Genomic DNA, 15,667 nt, shown 5'->3' on the forward strand with positions numbered 1-15,667 from the left:
CTGGTGCCACCGGGCCCTGTCGCCTCTCTCACCGTGCGCGCCCGGGTGCATGCTGTTTCTGCGCTAAATGGAGGGGCTTGGTTCCTCCCGCCGCTGGCGTGAAGCTGGCGTCAATGCGGCGCTATGCGCTTTGGCTAAAATTCAACAAAATGTGGGCCCGTGGGCTTGCCTGGACCCAACCAGACGCAGCATTGTTGCAATGTGCATATCTCAGCTGGGAGAATGGCTTACTGGGAAAAAACTTGAGGTGACGGGGATGCTGGGTTTCAGGGATAAGAGGTTTTCTGCCCAAGATCCTTGGCTAATGGAGTTGGCAAAGATCTCAAGAAGGTTATCCTCTCCAGTGCTCCCTAAGAGCAGTCTGAAGCTGAAAGCTTTCCGAGCTTGACTTCCTTGGAAAAACAGCAAATGTACAGGATATGTCATGCAAAGTTGCCAGAACCAGCTAAAAATAGCCTGCACTTCTAATATTATTGCTTCCTCCTGCTTGCATGAATGGGAGTATCTATGAGTTTGCTTTCCTTCTTGCGAAAATGTTCCACCTTCCAGGCAGACGAGGGCCGATACATTTCTTTTCTCCCTATCAGTGTCATTCCCTGTAATGTTTATCTGGGTTGGAGTCAGCGTCAAATCAGTGGCCGGGAGACACCCCTGTGGTTACTCTTGAGAGGAGCATGTGTACAAGGGAAGCTGTGACGAAACGCCTTACTCAGTATTTACACAGCAATGCAATTCCTGCCACATCCACTGCCTCAGTGGACGAAGCAGGAATATTTACATTTCTGCAAATTACGGAAAGACGGGGAACGGACATCTCTTCCTGGGCACGCTCGTTTTCTCAAGGCACCCGTTCGCGCCTGTCCTTTTTGGGACATATTTGCAGCTAGCCTCCAAACTTGACTTGCTGTGCAAATTGTCTGTGTTATTCTGGCTGCATCCTAGCTTGGAAGTCGCTGTGAAATCCCACAGCTCTACCAGCAACGTGCAGCCCGGCCCTTTGGCTCCGTAAATCTGAAGAAATGCTGGAGGCGCATACTTGGGGCTCAGCTGAGAACTTGGGGCTCTGGCTACAATACAAGTCCTTTGGGTCACAGGAGTCATCTTCAGCTCCCACAACACTAAATCTCGCTCTTCTGATGGACTCTCTTCCCCAATATTGCTGATTTTCAGATAAAACCCTGAATAATTGGAGTTGCCCAGAATTAAGCGTGTCTGGGGATGCCCAGGAAGCTGGTCATTCCCGTGCGGCCCTATCCCTCCTTTTCTCAAGGGAAATTTCTCACAGGCTCAATGGTTGCCCCAGATCATTTCTCTCCATTTGAAACTACCTCCATTTCTTGGGGCACAGTTGCAGACTGCTGTTGCAAAAGCAGTGCTGGCTCCTTGCATGCTGCAGCGCACACTGAGATTTCCTCTGTGTGCACCAAACAGACCAGGCCAATGGCAGGTGTGTTGGGCAAGCCAAAAAAATGTGTGTTTCAATTGCCACGGGCTTTGTCTTGCTGCGAAAGTGGCTTCTGTGCTGCTTTGATCTGCTTTTGCACACCAGGGGATGCTCTGAAGATCCCAGCCTCTGGCTGCTGCTGTGCCCAGGGTGTCACTGCCTTGACGGGGTGGGGTGGCAGATTTCAAGTGCTTTGGTTCTGTCGTCTTCTCTCCCAGGAGGAACTGATGGTGCCAGCTCTTCTTCTCAAGGCACAGTGATGCCCTCGGCCAAGACGGCCCTGTGGCCAGACAGCCTCTGCTCCTGCCCTGCAGGAAGATGAGGAGGAAGGTGGTTCCTTGCCAGAGTTTGGGCACACAAGTGGCTTTTTGTTGGGGCAGGTGAACTGGTTCTTTCAGCTCTTCTGCTCCTCCCTGCCAGGACTGTCAGCACTGCGTCTTCAGTTTCTTCCCCTTCTCTTTCCTGCTTTCCTTCTGGATCAGATCCACTTCACATTCCATCTGTGTTTTCTCTGCCAGTATTTGCTGCCTGGCAGCTAGCTCCAGTGTGCAGACTTGGGTCTGTGTCCTGGTTTTGGCTGGGACAGAGTTAATTTCCTTCCTAGTAGCTGGTACAGTGCTGTGTTTTGGATTTAGCATGAGAATAACGTTGATAACACACCGATGTTTTAGTTGGTGCTAAGTAGCTTGCGCTAGTCAAGGACTTTTCAGCTTCCCATGCTCTACCGACTGAGAAGGCTGGAGGTGCACGAGAAGCTGGGAGGGGGCACAGCCGGGACAGCTGACCCCAACTGGCCAAAGGGACATTCCATACCATGGGACGTCATGCTCAGTACAGAAACTGGGGAAAGCTGGCCGGGGGGGCCGCTGCTCGGGGACTGGCTGGGCATTGGTCGGCAGGTAGTGAGCAATTGCACTGTGCGTCACTTGCTTTGTATACTCTTTTATCATTATTACTATTTTTTCCCCTTCTTTTCTGTCCTATTAAACTGTTTTTATCTCAACCCACGAATTTTACTTTTTTTCTTTTTCCTCTCCAATTCTCCCCCCCGTCCCACTGTGGGTGGGGAGCGAGCGAACGGCTGTGTGGTGTTTAGCTGCCTGCTGGGTTAAACCACAACAGTCTGCCCTTACCCCCAAACCACAAGCACCCCCCCAGCCGCTATAAGTCCTCTGAGATCCTCGTTTAAAAGAAGTTTCGAAGCTCTTGCCGTGGTCCGTTTCTCTTTGCCCTCAACACTGCCTGGCAAGCTCTTTTGACTGCCAACCAAAGAAAGCTCTAATCAAAACATATTAGGACTTAGTTGCACATTCATTTCTTTTTCACTTATGCTTATGGGCATCCAACTTTTACTGACCACATGACTCCTGGTCATGTCATAACCATAAGTTGACCTTGCAAAACATTATTGCCAGAACAGTTTCCCTTTGCATTAGCTCAACAAAAATAACGTTTGCCATTTTCGTCAATGATTAGGATCATTGTTGCCTCGCTAGATAAGAAGATAGGTGCTTTGTAGACATGGCTACATGTCTACATAATATATAAGTGAACTCAGTTCACTTATAGCAGTCAAACTCGGCATGCATTTTCCTTGTTTGCAAGTTATGAAACACCCCTCTGGACCATCTCGGGTGAGGAGAGGGGTGACATGACCTCAGGGGGACTCATCTCCACATCCCAGAGGAGGGCAGCGTCACAGGGTGCACAACTGCCGGTTCCCCATGGAGGGTGAGGACATCATTTTGGACCCCAGGCTCCTTGCAGTGATCCTTCAGCAGTCCCACGTGGTGGGGCAGCCTCAGGTGTAGTGTCGGCTTGGGGGCCCTGTGTGGAGCAGCCAAATATCTGCTGTAAGCATCAGATGTCAGCGCAAGCCTCTGCCTGGTCCAGAATGTAACCAAAGGGCTGAATTCCCTGTAGCCTGAGCCCGATCTCTTCACCTTCGTAAGTTCTCCGTCTCCATGCACAGCTCAAGCAGGACTTACATTGGAGGCAGCTACTTCTATTTCACCCCTTATTTACCCTGGAAAGGATTTCTGTGAATTCCCTCTGAAGCTTCTTGCACATCCCAGCATAGCAGTTCTATTTCTGACCAATTAGAGCAAGTGTTTTCTCCCAAATTTATGCAGAAAATACTAAGATGCCTGTCCAGATCTACCAGCACCTTTGACAACAGTTAGAAGAAGAAATCAGTTAAAAAATACGGTAATAACTTTTTCTCCCAAAGAGAGGAAATGCCATGACAGCACTTCAGCCATAAAGCCACCATCCTGTGACAGCCTTATCTCACCTCCAGATCACAGTGAGCACAAGTGTTAGGGCTGCGTATGGTAGGTCACGGCCACCGGACCTAGATTCGGATTAAGGCTGTATATAAAGGTCAGTAATCCTATGGAATAGCTCCAAGTGTGGGCGATTGTATTCTGAAATGATAACACCAGGTTGTATTTTCAGATATTAACTCCCTGCAGAGGCAAGCCCTCAGATAATTTTATCTTGAGAGGATTTGTTCCAAAAAAAAAGAGCCTCTGTTGCCGAATGTGCCAACAGGGCTGCAGGTCAGAATATCTACTGGCAGTCCTTATTTTTAAATATTTACGCACACACATCCCCCCCAAAACAGTTCCTTTGCTGTTTTGGGTTTTCAAGTGCACCACCACAGAGCTTGCCCTTGCTCCTTGTCCTCTGAGCACTTCACAAGGTGCTCCACTGGGAAGATAGGTAGAGGAATATATTGGGATCCAACATTTCCAACCACCCAGCCAGGTGGGTAAGAGCAGGAGAAGATCCTGGGAGCCTTTGTGGCTGCTGGTTATAAATTTTTCAGCATTGTTCTGTTCTGGGTCAAGACTTTCAGCCATCCCTGCACGAGTGTGCCACCATTCACTCCGCCTTTCTATGGATGCCATGATTTGATCAGTCAGATATTTCCTAAACATGTAGTTATTTGCATAGCTCAGATTTATAATTTCTCAGACGCAATCCTCAGCCGCTGACTTCCTTGTCCACACCTGCTTGTGTGCTTGCATGCTGATAAGGCTGATAAATCATCACACTTTGGATCTTCCCGTCAATTAATATTTAATGTATTTTCCCCCAGAAGAGTACGGCTCGGGGAATAATTTGAAATGTCCTTGTGAGACAATCGTTTAGGGATCGTGTGTTAGCTTTTTAAGAGTGTGAAGGCATGCACTTTCCCCATCCTGAGAGACGTGGCTGTACCCTTCACGTCAACCATCCAGGTCTGGCCTGTCCCCAAGCCTGAGGCAGGACCAGAAGTCCAGTGGCTGAACAGCCCCTCTGCATGGCATGTTTCTTCTCAGAAATACAAACAACCTCTTTCGCAGAAGAGCTTTGTCTGAACAGCAGCAGCGGATCTGGGACATGTGTTGTGTGGCTGGCACTAGGGCATGTGTCCACCTGGGGTTTTTTGTGTGTCCTTCCCCGGAATATCCCAAGCCCACATACACAGTAGTGTCAGTCACCCAAGAGGCTTGCAGGCTGTGCAAGGGCAGGGTGCAAACTGCCATGTAGTCACCCAAGACAGTTTGGTGGAGTTTAGGGTTTTCGAGGCCAGGGCCACATCCCAGAGAAACTTTGCTTTACTCCATGACTCTTAGTTCACATGCCCAGAAACACCTCTCTTCAGCCAGATTTGCTAAGCCATCGGACAGTGGCAGAGCTCTATACCTTTACAGTGGCAGAGCTCCGTACCTTTACAGTGGCGGAGCTCTATACCTTTACGTAAGTGCCTAGTGGTTAAAGCACCGGCTCAAGTGCAAGTACAGAGGTGACTGAACCCAAGGCTGATGGGAGACCCTGGGCTCTGGTCCTGCTCCCGAGAGCTTATAAGGACAAACTGTTCTCCCAGACATCTGCGGTTATAAAACAGCTTTACAAGCAGCAAGATCTTCTTGCTAATGTATTTTGAAGTCTCCCATACCACCTCCTTCCTTGCTGTGACATTGCCACACCAAGAGCAGGTAAATCCCACCCTAGCATATCGATGCAACAGCAGTGTTCTGTTAACAGTGTTGCTGTGCCCCCATCCGCCTGCTCTGATCCCCTCCTGTTTGAAGTACAATTTTACTGACTTTATGGCCGCTTTTCACTCGAGAGACTGCCAAATCTCGTCTGGCAACTACCTCCCCAGCCTTACTACCATTCGTGGGAGCCAAGCACTAGGATCAGTTCCCTAGGCTAGTAGTCTGCCTGCATGTGCTCATGGTGCACGTTGGTTGACTGTAACGGTCTGCTTCTTAGTCCAAAGCAGCAGAACATGGCATTTGGGCAGTAGGTGTTTAATTCAGGAGACTTGCCTGGATTGATCACTAGTGTTTAATCCACAACCCCCCATATGCCACAGCCATGCCATTTCACCCTACTGAAATTCCTGCCTGAATTCAAATCTGGTATTAACCCTGCACAGGTGAACAAAAGACACCAGCAGTCATGTTTTAAATGCCCCTAAGAGCCCAATGTCCTTTGCCCATATCCTCTCTCTAGCTATGGCTAATCTGCAATGCATCACAGCAGCAAAATAAAACTCCACTATCTGACCCTTTCTGGCCCCACAGGAGCCTTACTTATGGAACTTACACAAGATAAGTGGGACAAAGAAACGCAGTCATCAGAACCTAGCACCATATAATCACAGAGAGATTTAGCCTACAAGGACCTACTGGGGGTCTCTCATCCATCTCCTGGCCAAAGCAGGGTTAACTTCAAAGCTCCATGAGGTTGCTCAGGGCCTTGTCCAGTCTGGTGGTGATGTTCTCATGGTTGGCGATCTCTTTCCAAGTCTTTGGGCCTGTCCCACAGTTGCACCATGCTTATGGTGAGCTGAAAGAGCAGAAAGATCCCTGTGAGTGAAGCAGAGAAATGGGACAACAGAGCACAAAACAAGTGGGGCTTGGTGAGAGATGCAGATCAGTAACTGGAGAAGGACTAGCTACAAGGAGGCTTGAAGGCAGAGAGGGGACCCTGAACCATGGTGTGATGGAGACAGGGAGGGTAGTGAGGTGCAGCAACAGAGCTTGGATAATGCATAAGGAAGCTACTACATTCTCCACACAGGAATCAGGCTATGCGGAAGGTTCAGCTACTTCTCAGCAGGGATCAGTACGCCAGGATAGACTCTGGGTGATATGAGAGTTTTGCACTTTGTCTCTCTCTTGTGCTGGGTCATTCCCCAGGGTCTGTTTCCTGGAAGAGCCTGGCATTTTCTTAGTACTAGCAGCACCGAGCTGGAGGCAGTTGTTTGCTTTGGTTTGTAGCCACATCTAATCCATGCCTGTGCCATCCACCGCCAAGTTCAACACTAGCAGTATGAAGGAATACTATAAAAAACCCACACGTCTTTAAACACGTCTCAAATAACTAAGCACTGTGGAATGAATCATAAATCACACTCTCTCTACAGATGAGGAAACACAGGGAAACAAAAACATCAAGTGCAGCAAGGAAGCTAGGTACTAGTTTGTTGCCCTACCCCTCAAGGTTTGTTTGGGAAGTTAATAAAAATGTGTTGACATTCTTTCTTGTTAAATAAGGTGACCTATTTACAATAAATTCAACCACCCAGGGCTAGAAATGAATGCTAGATCTCACAGGGGATTGAGTAACTTCCTCTTCTCAGGGGGTGAAGCGCTTGTTTCTGATGTGGTGTGGACCCCATTTCTGAGACAAGTGTGAGCAGGAGGACAACTATTGGCCCCAGTGGAATGTTGGCCCTTGGATAGCATTAATAGCCCATATGGGCAAAAGAGGTTGAGACTTTAACAAAACCATTTAGGGTATCTGGGTAAATGTCCAGGGGGAAGATGCTGAGAGAAGAAACAAGCTCTGCCCCGTGAGCAGATGAGACGAATGCAAGTGGTCCATATTGTGAACATCCCCATCCCCAGGAGCAGGGACTTGGATACAGCAGGAGCAGGGACAGGCTCCTGAATGCCTCCTGGATCCAGTGGAGATTGGACGTCAGCAGGGTAGGATGCCACTGACATAAAAATCTACCCAGACAGCAGGAGCCCTGCTTGGAGAGTAAAACCCAAAGACAGACAGAAGACATGTTGTGAGTCCAGTGATAACCTGGGGAGCTGCAGCACCCAGGTTTTTCCTTCCTCTGACAGCACCAGACACCTGGAGAGCTTGCCCAGTGTCACCAAAAAGGCTTTGAGCAGCACAGCAGTTCCCTGTTCAGTGGTCTTCCCAGAAATGTGGAGAGCCTAGCAGTGAAGTCTCTCAGGAATGTTTTCCTCCTTGTTTAATCTCATCCTGAGTACATAGAGGTGTGACATTCTTGTCCTTCTCTGTTCTCCCAAGGAGGGAAAAGATTAACCAAACGTCATCTATGGTAGCCATCAGGGTGGATTGTCGCAATGCTAGTCCGTGCTCCAAGCCAGATGGATGTCAAGAACAAAGAGCACCTCGTGACATACATTTCTGCAGAAAGCAACCAGAGATTACTCTAAAATAAAACAAACATGGACAAACCCTGGTGCCACCTTATGTCTGGCTGATTGCTGCACAAAACTCCAGTTCCTGAAGCATCAGAAGGACTTAGAGAAACCTCTCTTACTGATGAGAATAGCAGGATTTGGGGCCAAATAAACTCCTCCTTTCCAAAGGCTGTGGATCTTCTAACAACAGATGTTCATGTGGTTCTTGCTTGCTGGCCAAACTGCCAACAAATTGAGGAGCACCTCTGCCAAGGGGAGGGAGCAACCCAAGGAGATCACAAAATCACTGCCCACCCTGAAGTCTTCAGCCACAGAGGAAACACAGTTCCCATTCAGTCCCTCTCTTTTCTACTGTTAAATGGCCATTCCCATTTATAAGCCTGGGATGATATCCTAGGGACAGGAATGGCCTGTCCTACAGACCTTTCATAAAAGTAATGCATAGTCTCTGCCACCTTCTAATGCAAACACCTTAGAAAAAAAGTCGGCGTTAGATGGAACAAATGCATAACAAAGGCAATATGTGAGAGTTCAGCAGCTTCGCACCTCCAGAGGTGTCCAGAAAAGGACATAGGAACACTAAGAACATCCCACCCTTCCAGATCTCACCCTTGGAGAAGTTCTTCCCCTCTCCAGTCAACCCCAAATGTCCTTCTTGGCAACCTCCTTTTCTCCTGCAAGGCCTCCTCCTCTCTTTCCTCTCAACTCTTTTGCCCCTCTGGGGTCTTGTACAGGATCACAGGCAGCCCTGTTCCTTGCCCTCAAGGCTAACACCACACAGTAAACATCTCCTCTTGCAATCACCCACTCACTCCCCAGTCCTGCCAAACTTCTCTCTTGGCTTGCCCTTTTGGTTCCTCCTGGTCTTGTTGTCACCTACAGGCACTGGGCAGGCTTCCTGTCTCCTCTGCAAGAGGTGGGGAGTCCCCAGACCTCAGTGGCTCTTTTATGCTACTCAGCGTGGCTGAGGGCTACAAAACCCTCTGCTGTTTCAGTCTTGGGTGGTTCTTTACCAGTCTGTAGGGACCATTGATTACATTTTCTCCATCCAAGTATTGTTCAACAGTGTCATTTCAGACAGTCTTGGAGTTATCTCCAGTTTCTGGAAACCACCATGATGAGATGTTCTGAAGTTCCTAGTATTACCACGTTCTTCTCTGGACACCTCTGGAGGTGAGAAGCTGCTGAACTCTCACATACTGGCTTTGTTATGCATTTGTTCCATCTAATGCTGACTTTTTTTCTAAGGTGTTTGTATTAGGAGGTTGAGGAGACTATGCATTACTTTTATGAAAGGTCTGTAGGACAGGCCATTCCTGTCCCTAGGATATCATCCCAGGCTTATAGATCTGGAGCTCCTTTTGGGGCCAAATAACTAAGAGCTGGGTGTGGTTGGAAAGGCGCGCTGGGCTTGGCATGACCAGCCCACTGTCCACGTACAAATGGCATTCCTTCAGAAATGCGATGGGAAAGCAACCGCTGAAGGAGGAGGCTGAGCATGGAGAGCTGGGTTGAGTTGAGCTGGGGAGAAAGCACGCCAACGCTGGGAGTGGGCTGGAGCCCGTTGAGCCGCAAGCCAGAGACGTTGGGCTGCCAGCTGGCATACAAGGTAGCTCTTCTGCACCCACCTGAAGACCAGTGGGACTGCAACTGATGAATGCTCAGCTTTTTTCAGCTTGTGGGCTATTGACTTTCTCCCAGTGGCAGAAGACGCTCATGGGCTGTGACTTCTCTGCTGCTGCATGGCTGAACTGACCTGCACGTGCATGGTGATAAATCCTACTCCAAAAATTGCTCTGGAGACCAGTCTAACAGCTCATCTGCAAGGCTTCCCCCAAACAACTCTCAGCCCTGTGTGGTTTGCTTGTTCAAATTTTGCATGTCATGTTCCTTTTGGAAAGCAGTGACTGGCTGGCTCCTGTCCCTGGGGAGCAGCTGAGCCCGGCTGGGGAGAAAGCACAGGAGTGATAGCCACAACAAGGAGATGGGAAGCTGCATCTCCAGAAGAAGCTGCAAGGAGGAGCAGGGAGAAGGCACTGGGGTGATGGGAAAGGACCAATGGCCTCACACAGACTTGAACTCAAAGCCGCGGAGCTGACTAAACCCAAGTCTGGAAGCAGGACACCTGCAAGGACACAATGCTGGAGGAAAATTTTTATAAACTTCTTGGTTTTCTATTCCAGCCTTGCTACTTCGAGTTCCCTTTAGCTGAAGAGTGATCTATTCTAGTTTATACCTGGGTTTGTTATGCTAGCAGTCTTTGCGGGGTGTTGGGAAGTCTTGAGATCCACACCAAGGGTTTGGCTGACTCAGGGTCGCAACACGCCCTGGCAAGAAGTAGAAGCCCGGGGATGTGAAATAAACAGTCTGATGCCTTGAGAAACCCCATAAAGGCTACATCAGACTTGTTTGGTGGATTGGTGACACAGGACGGCGACTGCTCTTTTAACCCTTGGCAGATGGCCATCCTTTACATCCCTGAGCTAAGATGGAAAGAGGCCAGGAAGATGTCAAGTCTGGCCCTAACTTGCAGGCTATAGATAATTAATTGGTCTTTATAGATAATTAAGTGGTCTTTAGAATGGCGAGTACGGCCTGTTCATTCCCTTATTCTTTCCAACATACCAGTTGGCTTACACATGAGATTTCAGAGTTGACTCACTCCTGCATTTTCTTGTCTTCCAAAGCAGTGATTGAGTTGGAAGTTCCTGGTCCTACTAGAGAAGCTGTTTCATAATTGCATGCTAAGCCCGTCTCTTGCAAGGTTGTGCACTCCCACGGCTGAGTCCATCGCTTTCGCTTATCACCATCACATCTGCATGCTCCAGCAAAGCAACTAGCAGTCATTACCTATTTCTCACATGCATATTGGTGGACACAGCTGTCAAAAAGCTAATCATCGCTAACACGCTGGCAGCCGCCCGCAAAGTCTGAGCCGCCCGAGTCTTTGTTTACCTGCTCACCACTTACTCCACAAAATGAACTTGACAGAGCACTTCAGCTCTTGCCTATAGTTTGCATTGCCAACCCACTTTGGCAGGGCCACACCACTCCTTCCCAAGACCTGCTCATTTCTGCACACAGGTATTCTTATGATGTTGGCCATGACCGCCTCTGCCAACAATTCAGGGGGAGAGAATTTATTTTTCTGACATCTTTGTCATTATGGTTGGCAGGTTTTTCAAAAGACTGGTTAAAAGTGCACTTTTGGTTCCTTTGAACTGGACATTTACAAGTGGCTTTGTGCAGCTAGCGCTGTGTGAAGTAGCCTCAGAGGCAGGGAAAACCATTACATTAAAAACTTTTTAATGCAATTAGCTCAACTCAGAAGTGGAGCAGCAAGTATGACATCACTAATTTTCTTATTTTCAGGTGCAAACTTGTTTCCCTCAATTATGCATTTCTCTGGGAGGTGTTTTAGAACTGCACAAAAGCCGTAATATATCGGTGATAGGGGAAAATGTAGTTTTAGACTTGAGTACAATAGGATTCAAATCTCAGTCAAACCAAGTGCATGCCCACATTGAGCTGTCCTCCAAAACCTTCCTGATCTTTGCAATGGCTCCTACAACGCAGTACTTTTGGCAGTTAGCTTTAAAAACCTACAGTGAGCCTCTGAAGGTATTGTAGTTTGAGTTTTTCTGATGTTGTTCCCCCAGCCCTGCCAGGAACCCATTTGGTAAGGATGCCTGCATACCCATCACCAGCTGAGGGGTGAGAGAAGATTTCAACAGGACGATAAAGATGATTTCACAGATGTTTGTTACCACGGGGCTTGGCATTAAATAGGACAATCCTTTGTTTTCTGTCCAGGACTTTAGCAGAGTTTTTTATACATAGATGCTTCTTGCCTGAGCCTTGGGGCAATTCTCTAGTTAACAAACTGAGTTTGCTGTACCAGCTTCTCCAGCAAGAAGTCCTGCAGGATGTGTGTGCTTAGCACATGTGGAGACTCCGTGTCCCAGGCACAGCCTGGAGCACTGCTGACACCCATGATAGCTCCTAGGTGAAGTCCACTTTGACATGGACATAACCAGGATTGTGTTTCTTAGCTGGGAAACAGCCGATGGGGAAGAGGAACCACGTGGGTTTGGAGGTGCAAGGCCAGGGAAGAACCTCAGGATGCAAAAGAGTTGCTGGGTCAGAAGAAAATGGTTTCTCAGAGCTGTGAATCAGCCCGAGGCCCTCCCTCACTGCTGGAATACTCCAAAAGACTTCAAGCCAAGGAAGACAAGAGGATCCCAGTCTTGCTGCAGGCAAGGATGACTCAAAGGGAAAGGCATGGCGTGGCTCCATGGGTGGAGGAGGGTGCTCCCTTCCAAGAAGGCAGCAGAGGTATTTTTTTGTTGCTACTGTGAGCTGGACAGAGTTGCCTGTTGTTTTTGTTGAACTGAAGTGGAAAGGTTGCTTTGAGACACCTAATGAGCAAGGTGGTGGCTGCGAGGCAGCACCAACCTAACAAATATCTGCCGTTCCCCATCACCGTCCAAGCACTTAGCCTCCGTCAGGTCCCACCTCCTCTAGTCCCTACAGATCCTCTAAAACCTCCTGCTCCTGCAGGTTGCCACTGTTGGCACTAGGATGAGCATCTCCAGGGCAGAGCTTTCACTCTGGTGCTCAAGCCTCACCCAGGAGGGTTGGCTCTGGTCTGCCAGGACAAGCAAGGAGCAATGAGAGCAAGGCATGTGGTGGGCGTGGTGGTGTTGGGTTGACGGTTGGACTCGATGATCTTAAGAGTTCTCTTCCAACCTTAATGATTCTATGATTCTATAAGGCAAGGGACAGCATGAGTCACAGAGACATACCAAATTGCCTGCAGCAGTCTGAGAGTGCTCATCTGTGGCAAATGAAACCCAGTCCTTTAGTTTTGTATTTTTTTCACACTGGAAAATATCTAGAGTGGCCACTTCTGTGTAAGTCAAGGATGACTTAGGTCCTGTGCAATGTGCCTGACTCACCAGCTCAGCTTCTGCTCTCTGCTGGAGATCTTTGTGCAGTTATTAAGAGAAATTTGATTTAAACACATAATGGCACAGAGAGGGATTTTTGTCCTAAAATGAGGAAAATGCATTCTGTGTATTTGCTTTTACTTTTCTATATTCATCTTCTTATAAGATTATTTTCAATGACCTTATTTAGAACGAAATTGTCCCTGTAGCATTTCCCTACCAAAATACATGTTTTCCTGCAGAACGCTTTGTCATTTGTTAGCCCAAGCTTTGCTCCTAACGGCCTCAGTCACGCGAGCATCAATGCTGGTATAAAGTCTGTATTTGCTCTTCCCTAAAAGAACATTTTGAAAATTATTTAAAACAGCTGACCATTTTTCCCCCCAAAGAGTTAATACACATTTTAATAGTGACCAGAAATATCCACGGTAGCAGGAGATTCTGGAAAAAGAATTAAAGAGTGGGATGCAGGTGACGGAGAGAAGGGATATGGAAGTCTGTCCAAAGTCCATGGGAGGGAAAGGTACAGAGGAAGGCATACTTTCAGGTGCTGGAGATGAGTGTGTGCATTTCTCTAGCCCCAAAAATCTTCACAGAGCAGGTTGGTTTTACCCATGTTTACTCTAAGGCTCTGCTTCAAGCAGCAGTGGGATTTCTGTGGGCAGGTCAGGACACCTCTAGGTACATCTCTGTAAGTAGAAACAAAGACTGTCAAATGCTTTCTTGACACTAGTTGCATTTCTGAGGAGTGTCTGCCCTTCAGATCTGTTACCAGGTGAGAACTGGGCCACACATGGCTTGCTGGGTTGACATGGAACCGGTTTCCCCCAGTCGGTTCCTCCGTTCTTTCTGGGATGGTTTTGTGGACCATCTTGTCCAAGGATGGGCATGCATCCCTGCTCCATTATCTCAGGAAGGCAGATGTCTTCTCTCCTAGTGTCTCTCCTTCATCACAGGCTCTGGAGATGACGTTCCTCACTAGTTCTTGGCAGTGCTCTATCACTTGGGTTTTCTTCTGCAACTGTCCCAAAACACTGCCTCGCATCCTGCCTTGTCCATGCAAGAAGGTTATACTGGGAGGAAGAAACATTAACTTAAATGGAAGTAGTTATAACAATATTATTTTCCACAGTCCACTGCAAAAAGTGTTAGATGTGGTGGCTTGGGGATGTTTTTACCCTGAACACCTCAGCCCAACTCTCTCCTTTCTCATCTTGTCTTTGACTTTGGCCAGTTCCTTTCTGTCCTTTGGAGGTGCAAATGCTTCAGATCCAACATTCATGCCTAAGACTTTGCCCAGAAACAAAAGGTCCATAGCTCTGACTATCCCCGCTCAGAAGAACATGAGAAAACCCATCTTTTTTTTCCAGGGCTCACCCAACACCGTCCTCTGTGAGTGTCACAAGTTTTTGCTTCCACTTTCTACTTCAGGAACCTCCCGTGCATCGCAGCTTTACCCTGATCCTATACACAAACACACACCTCTGGGAGATCGCCTTTCTCTTAACCACAACATATTTTCTTTAGACAGCCAAGGTTTACTTCATTGGCTTTGGATTTGTGTGTATGTTTGTAATAATTTTTTTAAGAATATAAACAGTTTAAAAAGCTGTTAGCTTCCAGCTTTCTTTTATATAGTGCTTTTTTTAAGGGCAGGTGTGATGAGAAGTGAACACCAAGAAGTGCTTGAACACTAAGAAATGCTTAAACCCTCTGGAAAACATTGGCTGCATTCAGTGGGTATAATAAATTTAATCCCTAAAACAATAGGTATTTTTTGCTCTGAGCTAGAAACTTACTTTTTTTTAAGCAAAAATCTGTTCATCCACATGTATTAAGTGATAAATTACTTCCTACTGAATGTGGCCAGAGAGACCTGCTTAGCCAGAGTTATCCTCTCTCCCATGCAACGTCCCCATAAATTGCAAGAATCAGAGAAAGTTTGAGGGTTGAGGGAACTCTGGAGGTCTCGGTCCACCAGGTGTGCACTGAAGGTCTCCAAGGATGGAGGTCCCCCTCCACTTCTCTGTCCCCTGTCCAGCAGCTCCACCACTCTCAATGTGAATTTTTTCCCTTGTATCCGACTGGAATTCCCCCCCCTTTCCCAAGGCGGGGTGGTTGGTTGTTCCCCAGCCACAGGACCTCTCCGTCAGAAATAAAAAATAATCATTTTAAACTGTTAAGTGTTAAGGAAGGATTTTTGGCCTTAGTTAAACACTAACATCATTTTTAAGGTTCCACCACCAAAATTTTTTACATATATTGGATATAAGCTTTCCTGTGTCTGTCTAATAAAGCCAAATCCATCACATGAACTCAAGGCATCTTCCCAAGAGATGCCCTTGTAGCCTTTCAATCTGTAACAAGAGCAAATTTTTCAGAACTAGCATTTTTTTTTGAGAAAAGAAACCAACACAACAGGCCCAGTGGTCCCTGGGATTTCCAGGCAAGCCTTTTTTTGTAAATGTTAAGAAAAGAGGTCCACGTCAAAGTACTCAGTTCAAGCCAAGAAAGGGTCATTTTAAGACGTATCTGTTGAAATCCAGTTGTTGCTTTTCAGAAAGATACTGGCACGGCCAGGCTGATCCACAAAAGAGAAATATTTCTCTCCAGTTCTCCCAAACTGCCCCAAAAGAGGCAACGTACCTACAGGTGGCAACTTCCATGGAAAAGCAATACTTCCTTACTGATTCCCAGCCCACGTCTAAGTGCCTACACCAGAGGGGTAACCCAAAAATATGGGTATTTAATTAAACTTTAATCAAATTTTACCCTATTTGGGCCTCGTCAGCATTTTGATGTGCTCAGGA

This window comes from Pygoscelis adeliae, unplaced genomic scaffold (assembly GCF_000699105.1).
Source record: "Pygoscelis adeliae isolate BGI_AS28 unplaced genomic scaffold, ASM69910v1 Scaffold365, whole genome shotgun sequence".
In the NCBI taxonomy this organism is placed as follows: Eukaryota; Metazoa; Chordata; class Aves; order Sphenisciformes; family Spheniscidae; genus Pygoscelis; species Pygoscelis adeliae.